Genomic DNA, 26,861 nt, shown 5'->3' on the forward strand with positions numbered 1-26,861 from the left:
TCTCAAGATTGCTTTGGCTATTTGGGGTCTTTTATGGTTTCATATGAATTTTAGAACTATTTGTTCCAGCTCATTAAAGAATCCAATTGGAATTTTGATAGTGATTGCACTGAATCTGTAGTTTGCTTTAGGCAGGATGGCCATTTTGACAATATTAATTCTTCCTAGCCAAGAGCATGGAATGAATTTCCATTTATTAGTGTCCTCTTTAATTTCTCTCAAGAGTGTCTTATAGTTTTCAGGGTATAGGTCTTTCACCTCCTTGGTTAGGTTTATTCCTAGGTGTTTAATTTTTTTAGATGAAATTGTGAATAGAATTGTTTTCATGATTTCTTTCTGGTCATTCATCATTAATGTATAGGAGTGCAACAGATTACTGTGTATTAATTTTGTATCCTGCAACTTTTCTGAATTCAGATATTAGTTCTAGTAGTTTTGAAGTAGATTCATTAGGGTTTATTATGTACAATATCATGTCATCTGCAAACAGTGACAGTTTAACTTCTTCCTTACCAATCTGGATACCTTTTATTTCTTCATATTGTCTGAGTGCCATGGCTAGAACCTCCAGTCCTATGTTGAATAAAAGTGGGTAGAGTGGGCATCCTTGTCTTGTTCCCAATCTTAGAGGAAAAGCTTTCACCTTTTCACTGTTGAATATGATGTTGGCTGTGGGTTTGTCATATATGTCCTTTATTATGTTGAGATATTTGCCCTCTATACCCATTTTGTTGAGAGTCTTTATCATGAATGGTTGTTAAATTTTGTCAAATGCTTTTTCAGCATCTATGGAGATAATCATGTGATTTTTGTCCTTCTTTTTATTGATGTGGTGGATGATGTTGATGGGTTTTCAAATGTTGTACCATCCTTGCATCCCTGGGATGAATCCCACTTGATGATGATGTATAATCCTCTTGATGTGTTTTTGAATTCAGTTTGCTAATATTCTGTTGAGTATTTTTGCATCTGTGTTCATCAGGGATATTGGTCTGTAGTTTTCTTTTTTTATGGTGTCTTTGCCTGGTTTTAGTATTAGAGTGATGCTGGCCTCATAGAATGAGTTTGGAAGTATCCTCTCCTCTTCTATTTTTTGGAAAACTTTAAGGAGAATGGGTATTATGTCTTCTCTAAATGTCTGATAAAATTCAGCAGTGAAGCCATCTGGTCCAGGAGTTTTGTACTTGTGTAGTTTTTTATTACTGATTCAATTTCATTGCTGGTAATTGGCCTATTCATATTTTCTGTTCCTTCCTGGGTCAGTCTCAGAAGGTTATATTTTTCTAGAAAGTTGTACATTTCTTTTAGTTTATCGTTTGTTAGCATATAATTTTTCATAGTGTTATCTAATTCTTCTTTGTATTTCTGTGTTGTCTGTAGTGATTTTTCCTTTCTCATTTCTGATTCTGTATATGTGTAGATTCTCTTTTTTCTTGATAAATCTGGCTAGGGGGTTATCTATTCTGTTTATTTTCTCAAAGAACCAGCTCTTGGTTTCATTAATTCTTTTTATTGTTATATTCTTCTCAATTTTATTTATTTATCCTCTGATCTTTATTATGTTCCTCCTTCTACTGACTTTGGGCCTCGTTTGTTGTTCTTTTTCCATTTTCAGTAATTGTGAATTTAGACTATTCATTTGGGATTGTTCTTCCTTCTTTAAACAGGCCTAGATTGCTATATACTTTCCCCTTAGAACTGCCTTCTCTGTGTCCCACAGAAGTTTGGGCATTGAGCTGTTGTTTTCATTTGTCTCCATATATTGCTTAATCTGTGTTTTTATTTGGTCATTGATCCACTGATTATTTAGGAGAATATTTTTAAGCCTCCATGTGTTTCTGAGCCTTTTTGTTTTCATTGTACAATTTATTTCTAGTTTCATACCTTTGTCTTCTGAGAAGTTGTTTGGTACAATGTCAATCTTTTTGAATTTGCTGAGTCACCTTTTGTGGTCTACTATGTGATCTATTCTAGAAAATGTTCCATGTGCACTTGAGAATAATGTGTATCCTGTTGCTTTGGGTGGAGTGTTCTATACATGTCTGTTAGGTCCATCTGTTCTAATATGTTGTTTAGTGCCTCTGTCTCCTTAGTTATTTTCTGTCTGGTTGATCTGTCCTTTGGAATGAGTGGTGTGTTGAATCCATTGCATTCTATTTCCCCCTTTTATTCTGTTAGCATTTGTTGTACATATTTCAGTGCTCCTATGTTGGGTGCATAGATATTTATAATGGTTATATATTCTCATTGAACTGACCCCTTTATCATTATTTAATGTTCTTCTTTGTCTCTTGTTACTTTCTTTCTTTTGAAGTCTATTTTATCTGATACAAGTATTGCAGCTCCTGCTTTTTTCTCCTTATTATTTGCATGAAATATCTTTTTCCATCCCATCACTTTTAGTCTGTGGATGTCTTTGGGTTTGAAGTGAGTCTCTTCTAGGCAGCATATAGATGGGTCTTGCTTTTTATCCATTCTGTAACTCTATATCTTTTGATTGGTGCATTCAGTTGATTTACATTTAGGGTGATTATCTATAGATATGTACTTACTGCCATTGCAGGCTTTGAATTCATGGCTACCAAAGGTTCAAGGGCAGCTTCTTTACTATCTAACATTATAATTTAACTCACTTATTATGCTATTATAAACACAATCTGAAGATTCTTTTTTTTTCTCCTTTCTTTTTCTTCCTCTTCCATGCTTTATATGTTATTTGTCATATTCTCTACTTTGTGTATCCCTTGACTGACTTTGTGGGTAGCTGATTTAATTTTGCATTTGGTTAGTATTTAATTGTTCTACTTCCTTTACTATAGTTTTATTTTCTCTGTGATGGCTATTTAGTCTTAGGCACACTTCCATCTAGAGCAGTCCCTTTAAAATACACTTTAGAGATGGTCTGTGGGAAGTAAATTCCCTCAACTTTTGCTCATCTGGAAATTGTTTAATCCCTCCTTCAAATTTAAATGAGAACCTTGCTGGGTAGAGTATTCTTAGTTCAAGGCCCTTATGCTTCATTGCATTAAATATATTATGCCACTTGCTTCTGGCCCATAAGGTTTCTGCTGAGAAGTCTGATGATAGTGTGATGGGTTTTCCTTTGTAGGTGATCTTTTTTCTCTGTCTGGCTGCTTTTAATACTTGTCCTTGTCCTTGATCTTTGTCATTTTAATTATTATATTATGTCTTGGTGTTGTGTTCCTTGTGTCCCTTGTATTGGGAGATCTGTGCACCTCCATGGCCTGAGAGACTATTTCCTTCCTTCCCCAGATTAGGGAAGTTTTCAACTATTATTTCTTCAAAGACACTCTCAGTCCCTTTTTCTCTCTCTTCTTCTTCTGGTACCCCTATAATATGAATATTGTTCCATTTGGACTGGTCACACAGTTCTCTTAATATTATTTCATCCCTAGAGATCCTTTGTTCTCTTTCTTCCTCAACTTCTTTGTATTCCTTTCCTCTAATTTCTATTGCATTTACTGTCTCCTCTACCTCATCTAATCTGCTTTTAAATCCCTCCTTTGTATGTTTCATTTCAGTTACTGTATTTTATAAGGTGTCTGTCTCCCTTCTGAATTCATCCCTTAGCTCTTGAATATTTTTCTGTAGTTCCATTAGCATGCTTATGACTTTTATTTTGAATTATTTTCTGAAAGATTGGTTATTTTAGTCTCACCAACCCCTCTTTCTGGTGTTTTAGAGATTTTGGATTGACTAAGCTTCTTCTGCCTTTTCATAGTCTTGGATCTAAGGGAGTAGTCAGAGGTGAGCGGCATGGGTGTCAATTTGGAGGACAAAGTCCCTTCCTCTTTTCCCATTGCAGTGCCTGTCTCTGCTGTCTTTACCAGTTAACTGTGCACAGGAAGTGGCCACTGGGTTAATCCCATAAGCTGCCATGGGTGGGGATGCCTAGAGATATGGCAGGGGTCACAGGCAAATGGTGCAGCTGTTTGCAGGGAGAGCAAAGCCCTTTTATGCTTCCCAGTCACCGTGCTTGTCTCCACTGTTTGGACTGGTTAGCTGCCTGCAGGAAGAAGTCTATGTATTAAGAGTGTAGTTGCTGTAGGTGAGGCTGCCTTCCAGCTAGTCTGAAGCAATAGTGCAGATAGTGGGTTTGCACACAGATGCCAGCAGGGAAGAAAGGAACAGCAGGCTCTTTATTGCAGTGAGAGACCTCAGGGCTGCATTGCCAACCAGGGAAATGGAGCACCTGAAGCTCCTGAAAGTTCCCAACCTGCTGGGCTGAGTGGGCCGGGACGATTTTGTCCACCTGTTCCTCCTCCCAAACCCTTGCTCCTTTAGCAGCCTTCTGACTGTTGAGAAGTGTTTCAAAGTACCTGCTTTTCTTTTGTCCCAGGGCAGCTGGTTGTGGGAACTGTTCACATTCTTTAGTCTCTGACTTTGTTTTCAGTCCCTCTAATCTCCAGAGCACCATGCAATGTGTGTCTGTGCTCCTAGGGTAGATTTCTAGGGCTGGGTATTTAGAAGTCCTGTGCTTCCACTCCCTCCCTGCTCTGATTCTCTTACTTCCTCTGATGAGCTGGGGTGGGGTGAGTGCTCGGGTCCCACTGGATTGCAGTTTTTTTACTTTACCCTTTTCTGTGAGATGTTGACCTCTCCCAGATGTAGACTAGCTGGTGCACTCTTACTTCTGCTCAGTCTTTTTGGAATATTTGTATTTTCTGTACTTTCAAAATATATGTGGCTTGGGGAGGAAATTTCCACCACACTTCTCATGCCACCATTTTTTCCCCTCTCTTTCTTGCATATTTTAACTTGCTGTTTTGAAGTTTACATGATTTCAAATTTTAAAGGAAAAACAGAAACAAAAAATGTTTGCCTTGAGAATGGAGATAAGTCTTCTGGTATAAGAACCAAGAAGATGACCAGGGCTAATCACTTGATGCACCTTTGGAACTGCAATTATTATCATGATTACTATTAGTCATGTGGAATGAAATGCTTGACTTAGTCAAAGAAAACCTACCCATGCCCAGACTCACTGGGGACACCACTGCCAAGCTTCCTTCTACCAGACTCTTCCCATGTCCTTTGTACTTGAGAGCACAAAGCTACTGGGCTGTGGAGGGAAGTGGCCGTGGTGGCTGATCCAGGGAAGAACACCACAGTGGGTCCTGATGGGAAGAACGGAGATGGTAGGAGGATACTTTTAGTGTTTCCCAGGGTTTCTTCAGTGAGCAAGTCCCTATTTTTTCACAAGGCCAGCAGAGGTAGAGTGTCTCAGACTTCCCTCTGCCATCCCTTCCTTAGTCACTGCTGTGTGACATGCCCTAAGGAAGCAGGGGAACTGACTGCAGAGACCGAAGTACCCTGATTTACTGTGCTCCCCCTACAGCACTTTACCTACCATGGCTAATAATGAAGATTGACCTGTCTCAAGGTTGACAGTCCCTATGGGTTCAGAATTAAGGGCTTCTGAAGTGGGAAGGGAAGGAGCAGAACAGGAGTGAGGAAAGGGTAGACACCTTTGCTTTGATAAAAAATGGGACCTAGGTCATCAGAGGGTTCTTTGAGGCTGTGGCCCAGCATCCTTGGGCTGATGCATCTCCTTCCCCTTCTCACTCTGTAAAATGCCTTACTGGGTTCCCCACCCCCTTTCCTCATCTTGACTGCTCTGCTCTCTGTAGAATGGTCAGCAATAGGTGCTTCCCCAGACCAAGGCAATTTTACTTGGAAATAAGTGTGTTAGCTGTGGCTTCATTTTAAAAAAAAAGGTGAGAGAATAATTTTTCCACCAAAATTTCACAATATTTCTTGATCCAAAGAAGTTTTGTGCTTAAAATCAGTTTCTCACCAAAATATAAAATTAGGATAACACAGAAGTTGCTTTAAATCAATGAAATATGTCTTAATAAGGAAACAGTTTCCATTGTTTGACATTTGTATTTTCACTTTCTTGACTCATAACTTTTCTATTTCCTTTTACCACTGTGATTCAATAATGAAATCTCTCCTCTTCTTAAAGATTTTGATATCCCTATAGACAACAGACTAGCACATTTAATTGTTTGAAAGGGCTTTTCTTATTGACTGACCTATATTTTTGTGTAAAGTGATTACTGCATATGAAGGATGGCACATAAAAATGTCAATAACCCAGCCACGAGGCACATGTTAATGACTGTAATTAGGGAATAAGGGGTTTACAAGTTTGCTCCCAGCATACTCCTGATTCATTCTGAGTTCTTGGCCAAGATTTTAAATCTCTTGTTTCTGGTTCTACCTGCTGCTCACCCAGTTTTGAAAAATAAAGGGGCTAATTCCTCACAAGGCTTTGGGATGTTTCCCATGCAGGGTTCTACACCATCTCTTCCCCTGGCCGGCACTTTGGGTGCACAGTCTAGGAATCAGAGTCAACAAAACCAGTACCCCTGGGGCATTAGTTGAGTGAGGAACAGCATTTTAAAGAGGGCAGTCTGAGAGACATATGCAGTCTGGGGGAGATGTCAGAGGAATGAGTTCTTGAGGAAAAGTTGGGAAAATAAAGAACAAAGTGCCTGGCTGGCTTTAGGAGTCCGTGTCCTTCACATTTTCCCAATTGTGATCCTCTGGCGTGGGCTCCCCTGGGTCAGAGCACCTGTCCAGTGCTCAAACCCAGCAGCAGTCATCTTAACCTTGCTGAGGTCGGCACACGTAAAAGGCACTGGGATGCATGTGGGCAGTGTGGTCGGAGTTAAATCCACCAGCAGTGAATCTGCATGTGGACTGAAGTTTCAGGGGAAGAGAAGTCTAACATATGATTTGAATCTATATCAGAACTGTTCACATGCCGGCGTGGGTAGCTCTGCATATCATGTGACGTGTGCTGCTCAGATCTGTTTTCAGCTCAGCAATCACTGCAGTCATACATCAATGCAGTGAGAATGAGGGGAACTAATGGAAGGAGGGGAGGGAGATAAGGAAGCTTCTTCCCTGTGGCTCTACTGCCTGCAGTCAGCCTTACCGCTAGGCCCCCACTTCCACGAGGTTGTCTCCGTAAAGTGGCTCCAGCTCCTGGGTTCTGGAAATTCCTCAGCACTCTATCAGCCCAGGAGTGGTAGCAGCTCTCAAGTGTTTATCAACATGCAGACGTGACTTTCATTTGGCTTCACACTCTCCCATGTCATGTATAATAAATTCCCGTATTGAATTTCCCGTGCTTGAATTCCCTGGAGTGGTTTCCGTGTTCTTGTCTGGACCCTGGCAGATATAAAGAAAGTCTATTGGGACTCACTTAAGTAAATCAGGTAGAGGAAGAAAGAGGCTAGTGACTTGGGCCAATGGCTCAGGCCCAGAGCTCTGAATAGATATCTCTATATACAGAATCTGTTGAGGCTAGAAAACCTCAGATAACACACATTTCAAAACCTGGTGTGCTTGAAATTCTGCAGTCTGGCCAGGGCTCAGTAGGAACAACTCAACTCTGTTCTATGTGGCATTAGCTGGGTAGCCTAACTAGGGTTCAAAGTTCCATTTCCAAAGTGGCCCCACTCCTACGGCTCACTGTAGGCTGTTGGCTACATGCCAGCAGCAGTTGTGGGTCAGGCGCTCAATTTGGACCCACATTATGTCTTCCCATAACTGTGGTGGCCTTCACAGGTTGATCAAATTCTTACATAATGTCACCTTCCCCATAGTACAAAGCAGAAGCTTCCAGATCTGTTTAATGCCTGAGCTCAGAAGTCAGAATATGATTTTCTTCCCCTTCTGTCATAACCAAAGAGTAACCAGATTTGAGAAGAGGTGAACTGAGCTTCACCTCCACATGAGGAGTGGCCAGATAACATTACAGAAGAGCAATGAGATGGAGATATTTTTCTGCCGTCTTTGGGACCATGATCCACCACCGCTGGTTAGTTGAATTTTATGCATTTATTTGTGTCATTTCACCTCAGTTTCCTTACTGATGGGCAACACCATATAAAATTTAGCCTAAGTCAAGAAACCTTTTTGTAGAGGTTTGGAAATGTTGAAAATGTAAGTGAAAGAAAGGAGATATTTGTTTCTAAGCTTTGCTTCTTTGTAACCAATCTCTGATCTTTCACAAAAACTGGGGATCTGGCATATTCCCCCTCTTTTATAAAAAGATTATGAAGATTAAAGAAAGAAAGGATGAGAATGTTGAAGACACTTTGAAAAGTTCAGGGGACCTTGGGGTTGCCTGGTCAGCTCTCATGGGACTTCTGCCTCATCCAAAATTAGTGTTGGTGAGAAATCAATTTTGTGAGCTAACATGCAAGAATATATAGCCCTCCTTTCACTTTTCAAACTTTAATATCTTTTCACATGTGCCTTTGGGACTCAACTTTGGATTTGTAGGTCTCTTGTTCTCTGATTCTCTGCTAAAATACAGTGCTTTGTGCAGAGAAAAAAGTATGAAGGTTTCTTTGAAATCTGAGAAGGAATGATGAAATATCATGAAAACAAACAGAATAGGCTAGAACTGTTAAAATTTTGGACTGTCAGATAGGGAAATGCTTAATAAATTATAGCAAGAAGAGGTAGAAGAAAAATATCCAAAAAATGGATATGCTATAGATGGTTATGGGGAGAACATAGTTCAGGCAAAATGTCAAACACATGTCTCTTCCCATAGGCCATGTAGTTTGTAGGTAATCTGGCAAAGACAGATGTGTGAATAAATGATCACAATAAGTGTGGTTCAATGTCTCATAGAGACCTTTCCAGATGCTGTCTATGAGAGACCAAAGGTGAAGAAACCAGGCACCTTAGGAAAGATTTCACAGAGGAGGTGGAATTCAATCTGGGTCCTTCGGAGATATTAGGATATCATAAGGAAAACTGATGAGGGTCCTCTGGGCAGGTGAAACAGCCTGTGCAAAGCACAGAGGTACCAAGAGCACTGCTTTGCTGAGAAGTGGTGGAAACTGTGCACGCTGGGACTACTGGGGTCCAGAGAGGTGGAAAAGGATGGGGCCCACACCCCTGACAATCTTAAATAGGCAGAAGTCCCTGGTTGCCCAGGTGAAGAGAAATGTAAGAGCAGCAAAATTGAAGTCAGGATCAGTCACCAACAGTCAAGCTTGGACCGAGACTGGAGGGAAGGGGGCTAAGAGGCTGAGTTGACATGACATGTTCTCTGGTCCCAGTGGGTGCAGTGGCAATGCTGAGAGACACTGGGGTCAGATTCCTCAGGCAGTTCACTCAGGATAACCGGACCTTTGGCACAAAAGGCCTGTAGAGACAATTCCCCCAAATCCATAATGCCTGGAGAGGATGGGGCTGGGGAGACAGAGAGAGAAACAACCAGAGTAAGGGGCAAAGGAAGCCTTGGCTTGGCCTTTCAAGGCACACAGTTATGGGTGTACTTAACCATGGTCCTGATCATCCCAAATATAAGTTTTATCTTTTGGGTGATGATTTAAAGCTGCTCAGGCACCTGAACATCATAAATAAATCCTAAGTGATGTTCCTTTTCGGATTACTTACTCTGAATGAACTGCACATTTTTATAGGGTAAACATACCTAATGATTTGTAAACTTCTTGCTGCTGCAGTCTGTACTGTTTCTCCTTGAAACTGTCACCATTTTATTTACTTGTGCTGGACAATATTTTTCCTCCTGAAGAATGAAGCTCTAAGTCCATGAGTCTGGGTAGAGTGGGGCCTAATTCCTAATTCCTAATATAAATATGGATTTTGCAGAAAGGTGGCCCTGGTTCTTCAAGTGCCATCTCTGGAGCTGGTTCATGACCTGACATTGATAAGGATTCCCTCTTCTGTCTCTGAGAAAAGATACTGAGGAAAACTTTCTTAAACACCACTAATTCCCTCCTACCTCCTACTAACATGACTCTAAGTGTCTGTGATGCCTAGAACCCAATACCACTGGTTTTTGGCCTGTAAGGGACTTCGCTGATTGCTTGGTACCAAAAGCAAAAATTATCTCTGCGAGAGCCCAGGACATATGGACCAGGCTCTCCAGGAACTCCCCAGTGTGTGAACTAATGCCAATTCTAGTCTTCCCACTCCTCCTCCTATATTATTATCATCATTATTATCTTAGTAGTTGGAGAGGAATACTGTGTCATACAGTATACAAGTTGGTTGGAAGACAGACTATGTCCGGGGCTGAGGAGGAGAGACTTTAACCTGAGGGACTAAAAATCATCTTGACACTGGTGTGCCTTTATCAGCTAAGCCAGGAGGCTCACCTGTTGAACATAAGCAACTTCACAAAACCCTGGCACCAGCCAAGGCCAGTGCATGACCGTGATGGAGCCAGAAGAAAACAAGTCTCCTCTGCAGTCATGTCTGAACACCCGGAGACAAGAACACTGCTCAGACCACAAAATATGCCCAAACATCACCCGCTCCCAGCTGATAGGAGTGACTGCTGCTTCTTCCCACTTCCTAGGAAGACTCATTGAGAAACCCAACCACAGAATCATTCCTGCGCTCTGCCTTCACTCATCCAGAGCGCAATTACAGTTTCTTAATTGCATCTCCCAAGTCACATATGCAAACCCAAAACCTTCCAGAGGAGCCTCTTACCGAGAAGCTCCAAGAGTCACCAAGGTGGGTGGTTTTCCTCATTGCAACAAAGCAATTTCACTTTGATCAGAAGCATATCCTTCAGGCATTCAGATGGAGGCAATCCAGAAACCTCCTCCCAATCAAGTCATGCCAAGCCAAATAAATCTACAATACAAGGGTCACCAAAAACACTCCAAGATAAGAACCATAACCCTCCTCCTTCTGTCCAGACTGCTGCCTCTAAGCTCTTCCCATACAGAAGTCCTGGAGTGTCACCTGGGTCAGTGGCAGGAGAGATGGAGAAGCATGGGTCCCCAGGGTCTGTCAGAGTGGAAGGAGGTAGGCCAGGTACAGGAGAAACCAGCTGCTGCCAGCAAGGCAAGCTGGTGACTCTGGGGCCGCCAGCTCTCCTACAGGGCCAGCCTGCTCCCTCAGACAGTGGTCCAGATATAGCTGTTTTCGGGAGTGTGTTTTTCTCGTGTAATGTCTGGCCAGCTTCTCCTGTGTGGGCCCGAGGTTGTGCCTTCCTTTAGATGTGAGTCGATGGTCTCTTCACACTTTCCTTCACTCTCTAAAGATGAACTGTCACTCTGTGCTTCATCCCAGGTTATCCATTTGAGATTCTAACTAGGCAATGCCATGCCCATGTAGGGCATGATCCATGTACTATTGTGCACTATTATTGTCTCTTTTAGAGCAAGGTTATTTTGACCTCCAAGTCCTTAGTTTTTCTTCAAGATCAAGGGAGTGGGAAATACATATCTCCTAGAAAACTCCTGGGCTGCTTTTAAGGCTAATTCATGTTTAGAGTGAAGCATAGCAAAGCAGTTCTTTCTGGAAGAATCAATTCTGCAACATTCGTGCAGCTCTATCACAATGTCTCCAGGTCATTCCAACTTTCAGTTTCTCAGAGATGTACCCAAAGGACCAGCTAATGGACAGTGATTGTTGGGTTCACTTGTACGTGGGGTCCCCCATATGACATCCCTAACAAGGAGCTGGTCCACTTCAGTGTGACTGCAAACAGTACATTCTGTTCACTCTAGTGTTCCAGAATTAATTCCTGCCTCACCTAAACACAAAACAGGTGATAATCTCACAAGTGGGCAGAAAGCAAAAAGGAAAAATATTAATGAACCTGAAAACGTGGGTCACAGCATAACCTTTGTATAAAGTGACAGCCAGTGTTGGCCATGATGACATTATGATGATTTACTTACAGATGCACTGTTACACCATTTTAACTCCAAATATATAGTTTCATGAAGAAATTCACTTAGATGGGCTCTCAAAGGTGCTCCCGGAGTTCACAGATTCCTATGTGGGGTAACACTCACCTCTGCAACTGAAACAAGTAGAAATCTAACACAAGGACAGCGGTCTACCAATGTAGAGGGAACTTGCCCTGAGGGGTAGTTTTCCTGATGCTGCCAATAGGAAGAGTGTCTGTAATGGGAAAGATAAGATGATTGACAAAAAAACTCTAACATTGACAATGGAGTAATATATTACAATAAGTATTTTGTTGTCACACAACATACTGGGAAGAGTTTAAATAGATTCTAAGGCATAAGAGGACAGGGCCGAAGAAGTTGTCAGTTGACCCTCTGCTGGGAAGTTGCCAGAAGTTGTCTTCTGCTGGGAAAGGGTGTTCTGATTCCAGGGCACTGCTTCTGGTTCTCTTGCAGTGTTTTATAGACTGATGGATATATCCCTTTTGAAATGTCCAGATTTCCCCTTTCTAACCAGTTCTGCTTACTGAGCAACCTTCTAGGTTACACGGTGGTCTCACACGTGAGCTTATGTAGTGGAAGGGGGTGTTCTAAGAACGTTCACGGTATTGGTAATTGCACCCACTTTAGCCCTGTTAGAATTGACTGAACTGTCTCTGGTTTCTCTCTGTGCCCTGATAACACACTAGGTTGAGTTACTGTCTCCAGGACTGGTTACTATGGTTACTTTTAGTTTTCAGAATATAGGTCTTTCACCTCTTGGTTAGGTTTATCCCTAGTGGCACTGCAGTTTTCCATAGAGCCCCCACGAAGTCTTGGGGCAGCTCTGCCTGACTCGGCCAGTGGGATTCCCTGTGTGGCGCTGCTGCACCTGCTGGCCCTCCTTTGTGCATTTGCATGGTCTTCCCGGGTTTCCCTACTAACACTGTCTGCCTTGTTTTGGTAGCGGTCTTCCAGTTCAGTTTTGGTGATGGAAGCAGAGTACTTTGTCTGGAGGCAGCTACCTGGGAAGAAGAGAGCAAGTGGGCCTTGGGAATGAAGGGAGGGCCAACACTCACACACGTTAGTAGTGTTGGTCCTGCCCTGCAGGCACTGCCCCTTTAAGAAAAAGAGAGAAGCCGCCCGATGCCCACACAGGAGTCACCTGACAGGTCAGCTCTGGTGATGAAGTAGTGTCCCTCTCCTGCCTTATTGGCTAAGGCACACAGGTGCCTGCATCCTTATCTGGGATTTACCTACAAGCTAGTTTCCAAGGCACAGGGCCTTGGCCTCAGTGGTCCTGCAAGGCCAGTCCTGGCTCACTGGCCAAGCCTTGGTCCCAGGTTTTGGAGCATGCGTTTTGGGTTCTGCCCCCACCCTTCTCCACCTCCAGCTTCTTTTGTTGTTGGATTTCCCAGCCACAAAACTAAATCATTCTAATGCAAATTTATCAACTGCATTTAAGCTTAGCCTGCTTTCAGGTACCTACTTCAGAGGCTGTGAAACTTCACATTCCTTCCACCCAGATGCAGGGCCAGCTCAGGATGGGGCGAGTGCTTGACACCTGGCCAGGGGAGTTAGATGGGCTGCTTTCTGCTTCCTAAGCTCTTCTTCTGCTTGGTAATTGTCACCTGGTTTCCTCCCAGAATCTCTGTAATGTTCATGCTAACTGAATTTTATGCCCCTTTTCACATAAAGAGAAATGTGACTAAGAATCTCCATCAACGAGGGACAGTCTTATGAATGTCTTAGTTTTCAGGGTATAGGTCTTTCACCTCCTTGGTTAGGTTTATTACTAGGTATTTTATTCTTTTTGAAGCAATTGTAAATGGAGATGTTTTTCTGATTTCTCTTTCTTCTAGCTCATTGTTAGTACATAGCAATGCAACAGATTTCTGTGTATTAATTTTGTATCCTGCAACTTCGCTGAATTCAGTTATTCTAGTAGCATTTTGGTAGATTCTTTAGGGTTTTCTATGTATAATATCATGTCATCTGCAAATAGTGAGAGTTTAACTTCCTCCTCACCAATCTGGATGCCTTTTATTTCTTTGTGTTGTCTGATTGCCATGGCTAAGACCTCCAGAACTATGTTGAATAAAAGTGAGAATGGGCATTTTTGTCTTGTTCCTGATCTTAGAGGAAAAGCTTCTGGCTTTTCACTATTAAGTAAGATGTTGGCTGTGGGTTTATCATATATGGCCTTTATTATGTTAAGGTACCCACAACCTCAATACCCATTTTGTTGAGAGTTTTTATCATGAACGATGTTGAATTTTGTCAAATGCTTTTTCAGCATCTATGGAGATGATCATGTGATTTTTGTCCTTTTTGTTGATGTGGTATATGATATTGATTGATTTACATATATTGTACCATCCATGCCTCCCTGGTCATGATGGATGACCCACTTGGTCATGATGGATGATATTTTTTATATTATTTTGGATTTGGTTTGCTAATATTTTGTGGAGGACTTTTGCATGTATGTTCATCAGGGATATTGGTATGTAGTTTCCTTTTCTTGTGGTGTCTATGTCTTGTTTTGGTATTAGAGTGATGCTGCCTTCATAGAATGAGTTTGGAGTATTCCCTCATCTTCTACTTTTTGAAATGCTTTAAGAAGGATGGGTATTAGCTCTTCCTTAAATGTTTGGTAGAATTTGGCTGTGAAGCCATCTGGACCTGGTATTTTATTTTGGGGTAGTTTTTTATGACCAATTTGATTTCATTGCTGGTAATTGGTCTGTTCAGATTTTGTTTCTTCCTGGGTCAGTCTTGGAAGTTGTATTTTTCTAGGAAGTTGTCCATTTCTTATAAGTTGTCCAATTTATTGGTATATACTTTTTCATAGTATTCTTTAATAATTCTTTGTATTTCTGTGGTATCCCTTGTGATTATTCCTTCTTCCTTTCTGATTCTGTTTGTGTGTACACTCTTTTTTTCTTGATAAGTCTAGCTAGGGGTTTATCTGCTTTGTTTATTTTCTCAAAGAACAAGCTCCTGGTTTCATTGATTTTTTTTTTCTATTGTTTTATTCCTCTGTATTTTATTTATTTCTGCTTGGATCTTATATCCCTCCTTCTATCTCTCTTATATTCTTCTCTTGTTACTGATGGTTTTCTTTAGTGTTGTCATTGGATTTCTCTCTCTTTTTAAATTTTATTTATGTGTGTGTGTGGATTTATTGTAGGCTTTTGTTTTGTGGTTACCAAAGATTTAAGGATAGCTTCTTTACTATATAATAGTCTATCTTAAATTGCTGAATATTTTATTTCAAACACAACTGAACAGTACTTTCTTTTTCCTTCTTCTTCTTCATCCACATTTATCATATTAGATCACAATCTGCACTTTTTGTGTACCCCTTGATTGATTTTGTGTATAGTTGATTTTGCTTCTTTGGTTTTGTCTTAATTTCATACTTGCTTCATAATTAGTTGGTCTACTACCTTTACTGTGGGTTTATTTCACTGGTGAAAGCTATTTAGCCTTAGAGTCATCTCAATCTATAGCAGATCCTTTAACATATCTTGTAAGATTGGCTTAGTCATGGCAAATTTCCTCAATTTTTGTATATCTGCAAATTGTTTAATCCTTGCTTCAAATTTAAATGATAATCTTACCAGGGTAAAGGATTCTTGGTTGGAGGTCCTTCTGTTTCAGTACATTAAATATAGCATGCCACTTCCTTCTGGCCTGTAGAGTTTCTGTTGAGAAGTCTGCTGATAGTCTGATCAGATTTCCTTTATAAGTAATCTCTTTTCTCTCTCTGGCTGCTTTCAACACTTTCTCCTTATCCTTGATCTTTGTCATTTTAATTATTATATATCTTGGTGCTGTCTTGCTAAAATTCCTTTTGTTAGGGGATCTCTGTACTTCAAAGGCCTATGTGTCTATTTCCTTCCCTAGACTGGGGAAGTCTTTAGCCATTATTTCCTTAAAGGGACTTTCTATTCCTTTGTCTTTCTCTTCTCCTTCTGGCACCCCTATTATGCAAATATTGTTTTGTTTGGATAGGTCACAGAGCTCTCTTATCATTCTTTCATTCCTAGAGATCCTTTTTTCTCTCTGTTCATCAACTTCTTTGTTTTCCTGCTCTTTAATTTCTGTTTCATTTACTATCTCCTCTACATGATCTAACCTACTTTTAAATCCCTCCATTGTATGTTTCATTTCAGATACAGTATTCTTCAGCTCTGAGTGGCTCTTTTTCAGGTTTTCTATCTCTTTGTTGAAGTCCTCCCTGAGATCTTTTCTGTAATAGTTTTTTGTAAATCTGTGAGCATGTTTATGACTTTTATTTTTAAATCTTTATCAAGAAGATTGGTGATATATGTTTCATTTAGTCCTTTTTCTGGAGTTCTGTCTTATAGTTTTGATTGGATCAAATTCCTCTGCCTGCTCATTTTGTCAGGGATTCTGTGTTTCTTCCTTTGTATAAGATGTCTCTGTTATGCTTTCTGGTCTAAAGAGCAATAGCTTTATGAAGAAGATGTGCTGTGGTGCCCAGAAGCTCAAGATTCTTTACTTTCTAGTACCTGGTTCCTGAAAGGAAAGGAGCGACACACAGCAGCAATTCACTGGAGAATTCCGCTTTATTGGAGAAAGGTGCTGGGTTATATAGGAAGGGGCATGGGGTGATTGTGGTGTTACTTCTACGGGGCAGGTGGCTATTGGCTAGGTGCTGGGAGTGGGAGTGGGGAGAGAGGTGATTGGTCTTTAGGTGGCGCCGTCGGGAACTGAGGACCCGGAAGAGAAGCCGGAAGTTCGCCATCTTACTGGTGGGGGCCCTTCATTCTCCCCTTTCTCCATTTCTCCAAAATGGGTTTGTGGATGTTGTTTTCTTTCTGACTGCTTCCTGCTGAACGGGGGCGGAGAAGGGAGTGAGGGCTTGAGGATTGGGGGGAAAGGGTTGATAGGACTCCCCACAGTAAGGACAAGTAGATGCGGACTTCTTCAGGTTGGAAATCAATGAAGGTTCCTTGTGACTGTAGCTCGAGGACTTGTTGATTCCAATGGTGCCAGGAGGATATGGGTGCCAGAAGCCAGGCATCTGCAGCCATTGTTTCTAGGAACAGTTTCTAGCGGAGAGAGGGGTCCATCTTAGCATGTGGTGAGGAGGTCACTTGAGGGTGAGGGATCTTCTGTGGCCAGAAGCTGATAGTTCTTGAGTAAAAGCTGGTTGAAAGTTTGATTAGAGATTTTTCTAACTTGGGATTTGATTAACTTCATTATACAGGGTAAGAAGAGACAGGCGAGAAGAATGATTATTATGGGGTCTGCAATGGGCCAGAGCCAGGTAAGGAGGGGGTTTGTTAGTATTGAAGAGAATGGGTTGGAATTAGAAGCAGAGTGGAGGCTGGAGGCAAGGTCGGTGAGTTTGGTAATGTCAGTTTGTACAATGCCGGATTTGTTGATGTAATAGCAGCACTCTTCTCAAAGGAAGATGCAGGTACCACCCTTCTCGGCTGTAAGCAGATCTAAGGCCTGCCAGTTTTGAAGGGTGACTTTAGCTAGTGAAGTGACCTGTCTTTGGAGAGAGGCTAGGGAATTGGCAGTGGATGTCAGGGCTCTTTCAAGTTTGTCGTTGAGATTTCTAATTGCCCATAGAGAGTGACTCAAGGCTCTTCTCGAAAACCCTGCGCCAATGGCTGAGGAGGTCAAAGAGATACTGACCATGATGGGAAGGAAAGCAGCCCTTTTTGTGCGTGAGGGCAAGGGAGGTTGGAGCTCAAGGAATTCTGCCATGTTGTAAAGTGTAAGCTGTGGGATTAGGGTGACGAGAATGCAGGGTATATCGGAGTTGGGAGGCAGTGAGTTGAAAAGACTGCCATTGCACTAAAAGAAGTGTCCCGGTTGAGTGAAAGTCTTAGAGCCGGAGGTAGGGGTGTAGATAGAGAGGCAGTGAAGTGTGCTGGAGGCGGGTGGAGCTGGGCCTACACAGTGGTGGATGGTGAGATTATCTGCGTATTTTGGTTCCCATAGGGGTATGTCTGCCAGGGGGTGGAGGGGTTGTCCTTCTGCATGGAAGGAGTAGTTGGAAATATTAAGGGGCACGGCGGCCAGCAATGGGCGCTGTAGTGATGCACACAAGAAACAATTGGCGGTGTTGAGGGTGTGATTGAGAAAGATGGTGGTGTCTTGAATAAGCTGTAACTAAGAGTAGGAGGAATAAGAAGATGAAGAAGTGCCGTCAAGAGTTTGGATAACGACTTTTTCGGAATGTCCGATATCTGATGCAACTTGAGAGATCTGGGAGTGAGAGGGAACATACTCTCGAGAGATATGAAGGGTACTGTGGAGGGTCGAGGACCCCCCATAGTAAACTGAGGCTGTGACCCCGGCGGCCCATCGAGAGTCCCAGGGATCTGGGATTGATAAGGAGAATGAGCCGTTGGGGTATTTCATGAACCGGTTGGAGGAGTAATACTGTGGGTACTGGGAGTTACTCATGTAGTGAATGGCGCAAGACCAGTAGGGACATCCCCGTAGGTGTCTGGCCATCGCCTGCAACAGGCTTGTTTTTGGTCATAGAGGAAGCAGAGGTAGGGAGAATAAAGGTAGCTGCTAGTGAACACTTCAGTGGAGGGAGGAAAGTGGAGGTATAAAGGCTCAGAGCAGCCTTTCAGAGGGCAGTCTGATGTGGCAATGAGGGCAGTAACTTTTGTTTGATGCTGTGTGTAAGTCTGTCTTACTTTGAATCAAATGAGGAGAAAAAGCAAAAGAGTGGTAAAGGAGGAAAAAGTCATGATTTGGGTATGGATGGCAATGGGGATGAACGGGATTTTAGAGGAAAGAGGACAGTAAGGTCAGGAGTCTGGAGGAAGGGAAAGTCTGTAAACTTTTGAAGGTTAAGAGATCTTTTAGGTGATGTGGGGATAGAATGGTAAGGGGCACCCCGAATGTCAGTTTATGAGCTTCCTTCTGCAAGAGCTGTCCAGCGGCTAATGCCCGTAGGCAGGGGGCTCATCCCCGAACTGTGGGATCTAATTGCTTGGAAAGATAAGCTACTGGGGCAAAGGATGGGCTATAATATTGGCCTAGGACTCCTAGAGCTTGACTGGACTTCTCATGAATGTATAATGAGAAGGGCTTTGACAAATCAGGAAGATGGAGAGCTGGGGCTTCCACAAGGGCTCGACGGAGCTTATTGAAGGAGTGTCGGGGTGAGAAGGATAATGGTTCTTCAGGGGGGCCCTTGCTGAGGTCGTATAGGGGTCTTGCTAACAGGGAGAAGTTAGGGATCTATGCTCTAAAATACCCAGCCAGGCCTAGAAAGGAAAGGATTTCTGTCTTGGTTTTGGGAACAGGCAGGTCAGAGAGGAGCTGTTTTCTGTCTAAGGTAATGGACTTTCTTTGTTGAGATAGAAGAAATCGGAGGTAAGTGACAGAAGGGGAAGAGATTTGAGCTTTGACAGGGGATACCCGGTAACTTCTGGAAGCTAGAAGGTTAAGTAGGGAGGCAGTGTCAAGGAGACTGTTCCTGCGAGGGACTGCAGAGTAGAAGATCGTCCATGTAGTGTAATAAGGTGGACTCAGAAGACTTGTGGCAAAACTGTCCAAGTGAGTTGTTCAGAATGTCTTGTGTATGGGTCCGTCCAGGTGAAGGCGAAAAAATCTTGGGAGGAGGGGTCTCGGGAGGCCAAGGCAGGGCAGCGATAAAAGGGTGTATGGATTTGGGACTAAGGGATGGATAGGGACGATGGCCATGTTGATGAGGTGAAGGTCTTGGACGAGGCGGAAAGATCCGTTGGTTTTTTAACAGCTAATATGGGGGTATTAAACGGGGAGTAAATGGGTCTAAGGTAATTTTTGTTTAAGAGATCTTGGATGATGGATTGGAGGCCTATGAGGGCTGAAGTAGTTAGGGGGTATTGGGCCTGACAGATATACTGAGCGGGGTCACATAATTTGATGGAGGCAGGAGGACATAGAGCCACAGAGGGGCTTGTAATGTCCCAAACTCTGGGATTTACAGGGTGTATGAGGGCGGAACTGGAGCTTTCATTGGGTTGAGGGGGGTCGTTGGCTATGAGGGCCATCAGAAAGGGAGTACTGGGGGCTGTGGGAGTGGATATAGTTATGGAAACATGGAGGAGAGAAAGGATGTCCCGTCCTAGTAAAGGGATGGGACACTGGGGCATAACCAGGAAGGAGTGGGAGAAAGGTATGGGATTGTCTTGGATTGTGCATAAAAGGGGGGGGTTAATGGGAAAACCTGACTATAGGAGTAATGGCAGGTGTGGTAGGGCCCCGGTATTCCTGCAAGACTGAGAAGGTGGCTCCTGTATCTAGGAGGAAGGAGATGGGGCGACTGTCTATTACTGAAGTAACCCTGGGCTCCTGTTTGGTGATGGAAATGGTCGGGCGAGAAGCCCCTGGGCCCTGTCAATCTTCTGCCAGCCCCACTATGGCGGGCTTAGGATGGGGGTTGTTCGTCCAACCTCCCCTTCGGGTGGCTGGGCAATCAGACCTCCAGTGGCCCTTTTTGTGGCATCTGGGGCATGGGGTGGTAGGAGATCTGGGGTAGGGGCACGCCCTTGACCAATGTCCTTCTTGTCCGCACTTGAAACAAGCTCCTGGGGGGGGCTTGTTTGTAGAGGGGAGCCCAGGTTGTGGTTTTATCAGCTGGGCCAACATTTGGAAATTGGCCTGATCAGCCTTTTGTTTACGGCGTTCTTTCTCCTCCTCCCGGTTATGGAAGACTTTAAAGGCCACTGTTAAGATCTCAGTCTGTGGGGTAGTGGGGCCCTGTTCTAACTTTTTGAGTTTAGCTTTAATGTCGGGGTAGCTTTGAGCCAGGAAGTATGTCATAAGGACATGTCTCCCGTCAGGCGTTTCTGGGTCTAGGCTGGTATACTGTAATAGAGCTTGAGTGAGTCTGTCTAAGAACTAGGAGGGAGCTTTTGAAAATTGATTATTTACAAGCTGTTTTTTTTTCAGACTTGCTATTAAGCAGCCCGCGAAGATATCTTGAGAGCGGAGACCCACAGCGGTGTTATAATCTCAGTGTGGGTCTTGTTTGGGGACAGCGGTGGGGCCAGAGGGATAGGTGGGGTCAGTCCTGTGGGTTTCGGTGGCGTGCGATTGGGTGAAGTCTCAAACTCATCTATGCTCTTCAGGAAGGAGGGTATTGGCCAGGAGCATGAAAATGTCATGATGTGTGAGGCTGTATGACTGGAGGGTCTATTGAAACTCTCTGATATATGTTGTGGGATCAGTGGAAAAGGAACCTAGGCGTTTCTCAAGTTGGGCTAAATCTCCTAAGGAGAAAGGGACGTGAATGTGCACGATGCCTTCGGATCCTGCTACTTCTTGGAGGGGGGGCGATAATTTTGGGAGGCCCTCGGGACCGAGTCTGAGGAGGACTGAAGGGTTCTGGCTCAGTCTGTGGGGGAGAAACAGGTGATGGGGGCAAAGACAGAGGAGGCTCCTGGAAATTAGTTAGAGGGGGGCTGAAAGGCTCAGGCTTGATCTGCAGGGGGGTGAGGTGGGGGAGGAGATGGTGGTGGAGGAAGGGGGAGGGGCTGTTGTAGGAGAGGAGGGGGAAGGGAGTGAACGGGAGGCTTCTGTGGGAGAGACGGCTTGCAGGCTAGGAGAACTTGGGGGGAGGCGGGGGGGATGGGGAGGCGGAAAGCTTCAGTATAGGGAATCTCCTTCCAGTTTTTCAGGCGCTGGCAGTAGTTAAAGAGATCGTGAGTGATATTAGGATCAAGAGCTCCCCCTGCGGGCCATTGGTTGTTATTGTCTAGGGGGTATGTTGGCCAATCTTGGGAGCGGTATTTACGGAGAAGTTTTGGTTTTATATCAGGCGTCAGGGAGAGGGTGGCTAGATACTTGAGCAGGCATTCAAGAGGTGAACTTTCAGGGAGGGATGAGGAGGCTCCCATGGCTAAAGGACAGAGAAGGAGACAAACAGGGGAAGACGAACGGAGACCCTCGGACTGGGAGCAGACGGCAAGGAGACAAAGGGCGTCCCCGGTGATCCTTGGTGGTCTGCGGAAACTCGTATACGAGTCGGTTTCTTAGGAAGTGTGGGTCGCCACCCAGACTTCTCTAAGAGGGCAGAGTGCCGGAGTCCAAGGTACCCAGTACTAGGAGTTTTCGGTGGACAGAACGGATTTCAGCAGGTAGAATGGAAGGAGGAAGTGGAAAAGGGAGCGTTCTCATCAGCTAAGGAGTCACCTCGTTTATGGCTGTTGGAGGAGGGGCCTGAGGGTCCGCCGCAGCTGTGAAGGCCGGAGGCAGGGAGAGTTCCCTCCTCGTCCCCGAGCGTCAGGGCCTTGCCGGACGATCACGGTCAATGGTGCTGCAATAGCTCGGGTAAGAGCGGCCCGCTCCGGGGGAAAACTTACCCAAAGGCCAGAGAGGAGTGGTGAGTGTGAAGAGCCTGCGCCGGAAAAAGAGGACGAGGGCAAGCTGCTGCTGGTGTCGGGGGAAGACGGGGCCCAGTTGGGGTGTCCCGTCTCCCAGGTTTCAGCACCAATGAAAGGAAAGGAGCGACACACAGCAGCAATTCACCGGAGAATTCCGCTTTATTGGGGAAAGGTGCTGGGTTATATAGGAAGGGGCATGGGGTGATTGTGGTGTTACTTCTACGGGGCTGGTGGCTATTGGCTAGGTGCTGGGAGTGGGAGTGGGGAGAGAGGTGATTGGTCTTTAGGTGGCGCCGTCGGGAACTGAGGACCCAGAAGAGAAGCCGGAAGTTCGCCATCTTACTGGTGGGGGCCCTTCAGTTTCATTTTTCAGGGACCCCAGTTGTTGGTGTGGTATGGGTGGGATGCTTTTCTGTCTGGCTTCTGTAGTGGTCTAAGATTGGGTGGGCAGTTTGCTTGAGCTGCTGTCTTTGTGATCAGCTCAGGAATCTCTGTTGAGCTTGCTGTGGGTGAGACCAACCTCTGCCTAGCTTGCAACAATGGTAGGGCTGCAGGGTTAATGGGGTGGGTGGACCAATGACCCCCTGCTGGAAGGAGCTCTTGGGGCTGGCTCCTCCAGGTACCTCTCTGGTTGGGCTGAAATGGAGCAAAGCAAGCTGGATGTGTCTCCCTCTACCTGCTAGGCATCAAAATTCTGATGTTGCCACTGGGCCGAGTAGTTTGGTTCTCACAGAACACAGGGAAGTGCCTCAGGGCTGCATTGCCAGCAAGGGGGTGTAGCATATGGAGCTCCAGAGAGTTCCCAATGTGTTGGGCCAAGGAAGGGCTTGGGAAATATCCTCCACCTGCCCTTTCTCCTGAGGAGAGAGTTCCATTCAACCCTGACCACCTCTGGTACTCTTCCTACTGCTGGCAAGTCTTTCAAACTGCCGCCTCTGCTTTGGGTCTCAGGACTGGTGGAGCATGCCTGCCCTCCACACTGGGTGAAGTCTCAGCCTCTCAGAGTGTTCTGCCTGTCCCTGGTGTCCAGCCCTGATAATCACCAGAACCCATGTAATGTGGGCTTGTGCTCCCAGAACAGATCTCCAGGGCCAGGTGTGCAGTGCTCCTGGGCTCCTGCCCTCTCCCCACTCCATTTCTCTTTCTCCCACCTGTAGGCTGGTGGGTGGGGAGGGCTTATGTCCCACTCAGTCTTGGCTTTGTCACCTCACCCTTGTCTGTGTGGTCCTCTCTCCTATGCCTCACGTACAGGGGGTCTGTTCTGTGGTCTTCAGGTCATCTTCAGGTCTAGTTGCATTTGCTGTATTTTTCTGTTTTATTTGTTTTGGAGAGGTTTCCATCTTGCCTTGCTATGCTGTCATCTTTAATCCAATAATCCATCTTTTTTACTTCAGTGTATATCTTGTTTACTAAGAGAATTTCTTCCTAATGGGTGAATCTACAATGGAGGCCAAATTAAAGATCAGATCTGATGCATTGTGGGCATGTAGTCCATTGTTCATTTGTCATTCAACCTCCACCAGGGCCTGGTCAGTTGAAATGCCCCACCAACTTTATTTTCAGTTCCTTATGAGAAATTAAAGAGACCAAAAAATGGAAATCTATCCTGTGCTCATGGGTTGGAAGAATTAATATTGTCAAAATGGACAATCTGCTCAAAGCAATTTGCAGATTCAATGCAGTCCCTATCAAAATACCAACAGCATTCTTCTAAAATTGACGGCATAGTTTTAAAATTCATATGGAGTCACAAAAGACCCCAAATAGCCAAAGCAATTCTGAGAAAGAAAAACAAAGCTGGGGGGATTACAGTTTCTGAATTCAAGCTCTACTACAAATCTATTGTAATCAAAACAATTTGGTACTGGTGCAAGGACAGATCCATAGATCAATGGAACAGAATAGAGAGCCCAGATATAAACCCACATGTATATAGTCAAATAATATATGGTGAAGCAGCCATGAATATACAATGGGAAAAAGACAGTCTCTGCAACAACTGGTGTTGGCAAAACTGGACAGCTACATATAAGAGAATGAAACTGGATTATTGTCTAACTCCATACACAAAAGTAAACTCAAAATGGATCAAAAACCTGAATGTAGGTTATGAAACCATAAAACTCTTAAAAGAAAGCATAGGTAAAAATCTCTTGAACATAAACATAAGAAACTTTTTCCTGAACACATCTCCTTGGGCAAGGACAACAAAATAAAAAGTGAACAAATGGGACTACATCAAACTAAAAAGCTTCTGCACAGCAAAGAATACCATCAGCAGAACAAAAAGGCATACTACAGTATGGGAAAATATATTCATAAATGACTCATCTGATAAGGGGTTAACATCCAAAATATAAAGAACTCATACACCTCAACACCAAAAAACAAATAACCCAATCAAAAAGTGGGTGGAGGGTCTGAACAGACACTTCTTCAAAGAAGAAATACAACTGGTGAACAGGCACATGAGAAGAAGTTCCACATTGCTAATCATCAGGGAAATGCAAATTAAAACTTCAATGAGAAATCCCCTGATACCAGTTAGAATGGACACTATCTAAAAGGCAAGAAATAACAAATGCTGGCAAGAATGTGGAGAAAGGAGAACCCTCCTACACTGCTGGTGGGACTCCAAATTGGTGCAACCACTATGGAAAGCAGTATGGATTCCTCAAAAAACTAAAAATAGAAATACCATTTAACCCAGTAATTCCACTCCTAGGAATTTATTGCAGAAAACAAAATCCTGATTCAAAAAGTTATATGCATCCCTATGTTTATCACCACACTGTTTGCAATAGCCAAGACAGGAAAGCAACCTAAGTGTCCATCAATAGGTGAATGTGTATAGAAGATGTGTTATGTATATACAATGGAATATTACATAAAAAGAAAAGAAATCCTGCTATTTGAAACAACATGGATGGGTCTAGAGGGTATCATACTCAGTGAAATAAGCCAGGCAGAGAAAGACAAATACCATGTGATTTCACTTATTTGCGGAATACAAAAAGAAAGCAAAACAGAAGGAACAAAACAGCATTAGACTTATAGACACTAAGAGGTGTCTGGTAGTTACCAAGGGGAAGGGATTTGGATGGGAGGTGAGGGGATGGACAGGGGGACTATTGAATCTTTGTGATGTACATTTGATAAAATTTTAAAAAAGAAAGTAAAAAAAAAGGAGGGACATTCTTGAAGGTTTTCTTCTGTTTTTGTTTTCATTTTTGTTTCTAAGGAAGTTTTCATGTTTAAGCTTTTTGGAATATCATTAAGGTGTTCACTGAGTTTAGGACTTTGGGTATGTTCCCTAAATATGAAATTAAAATATGAAGTATTCTCCTAATAGAATACCTGGAGCATAATCCCTCTTTAAATAGACATGATGCTTCTATTTGTGTCTATTGACAACAAAAAGAATTATTTTTTTCTTATGACAAGGTGAAGAAAACTGTCAAAGCCATAACATCAGGAAATCATTTCTATAATATGTGGATTTTATAAGACTTTAAAGATAAAATGAAAGCCTTAACAGGAAAAAATATCTAACTCTAATAATGCAATAAGATTGTAGTGAAAAAAACTATGGGCCAAGTGAGGAAAGCAGGTTGGAGGGTATGTTAGAGTAACAGCCAGAAAAGATTATTTGCCTTTTTCATGAAATAATGTGGTAAACACCTTCAATCACTGCTCAACAGGCACCTGGAAAGTTCTCCACCTGCACTCAGTTGTATTTAAATGGAAACTATATGAAACAAATCTGGATAAGCCAGCTTCAGTGACCAGCTATCCCAGAATCCTCTTCCCAGGACCTGCCTCTACCCGATTGGCACATGCAGGAGACCCCCTGGAAGATGTCATTGTGTACCCCCTTCTATGCATGAGCACTCCCCAACTCCTTGGGTGTCAGGTGAGACACAAATCCTCAGTCCGTAGACCCCTAAATAGGTGAGTATGGTTATAGTTGTGATATGTTGCCTTATATTGCTTTGCAGGAGAATTGAAATACATCTATTCAGGGTTTTTTCATGCCTTTGAGGCCTGAGACTTGAAGCAGTCTCTGGGGTGGAAGATTCTGTGATTGCTTTTGGGCAGCCCTTGGACAGAGGATTCCATCATCTATCAAGTGCCAAGGAGGCGAGAGTGTCAACTTAGGTCAGGCAGCGAGTTTAGTAGATGGATGAGACAGTGCAGCTTCTGCCAGAAGCTCCTCTGGGGAATTTTCAGCCTTCATTCCTTGACAATTAATCAATTAACAGGCATTTATTGAGCTCCCATTATTAAATATCTACTATATTTCTACCCATGTGTGAGGTTCCATAGAGAACAGAAGATATATTGATGAGTGATAGGGTGATGATTAAAAAATAATCACAGGAGCCACCTCTTTTTATGAATTACCTTCCATGTGCTGTAAAGGTGCCTCACATAGATCATCTATAGTTCTCATGGAGACATGATAAGGAGGTCATGCCAGCCCCATTTTAAATGGGAAGAACTCAAGGCTCGAAATAGTTAAACTCACCTAAAACCTTCAAATGAATAATGAGTGAACAAGACAATATCACCGTGATACTGATAATGATGATGCTGTTCGTTATCATCTTATAAGTAGCAAGGGTGCACCACACGTAAGGCAAACCTTATGCCATTAAGAGCCTGGACAATTTAAAGAAGTGTAAGGCTCAGTCTTTGTCCTCCAGGGAACCACACTCATCACAACTTGGGATCACGAAATATACATATTCCTGTGCCTCACGATGTTCGC

The sequence above is a fragment of the Manis pentadactyla genome, chromosome 2, assembly GCF_030020395.1.
Source record: "Manis pentadactyla isolate mManPen7 chromosome 2, mManPen7.hap1, whole genome shotgun sequence".
NCBI lineage: Eukaryota > Metazoa > Chordata > Mammalia > Pholidota > Manidae > Manis > Manis pentadactyla.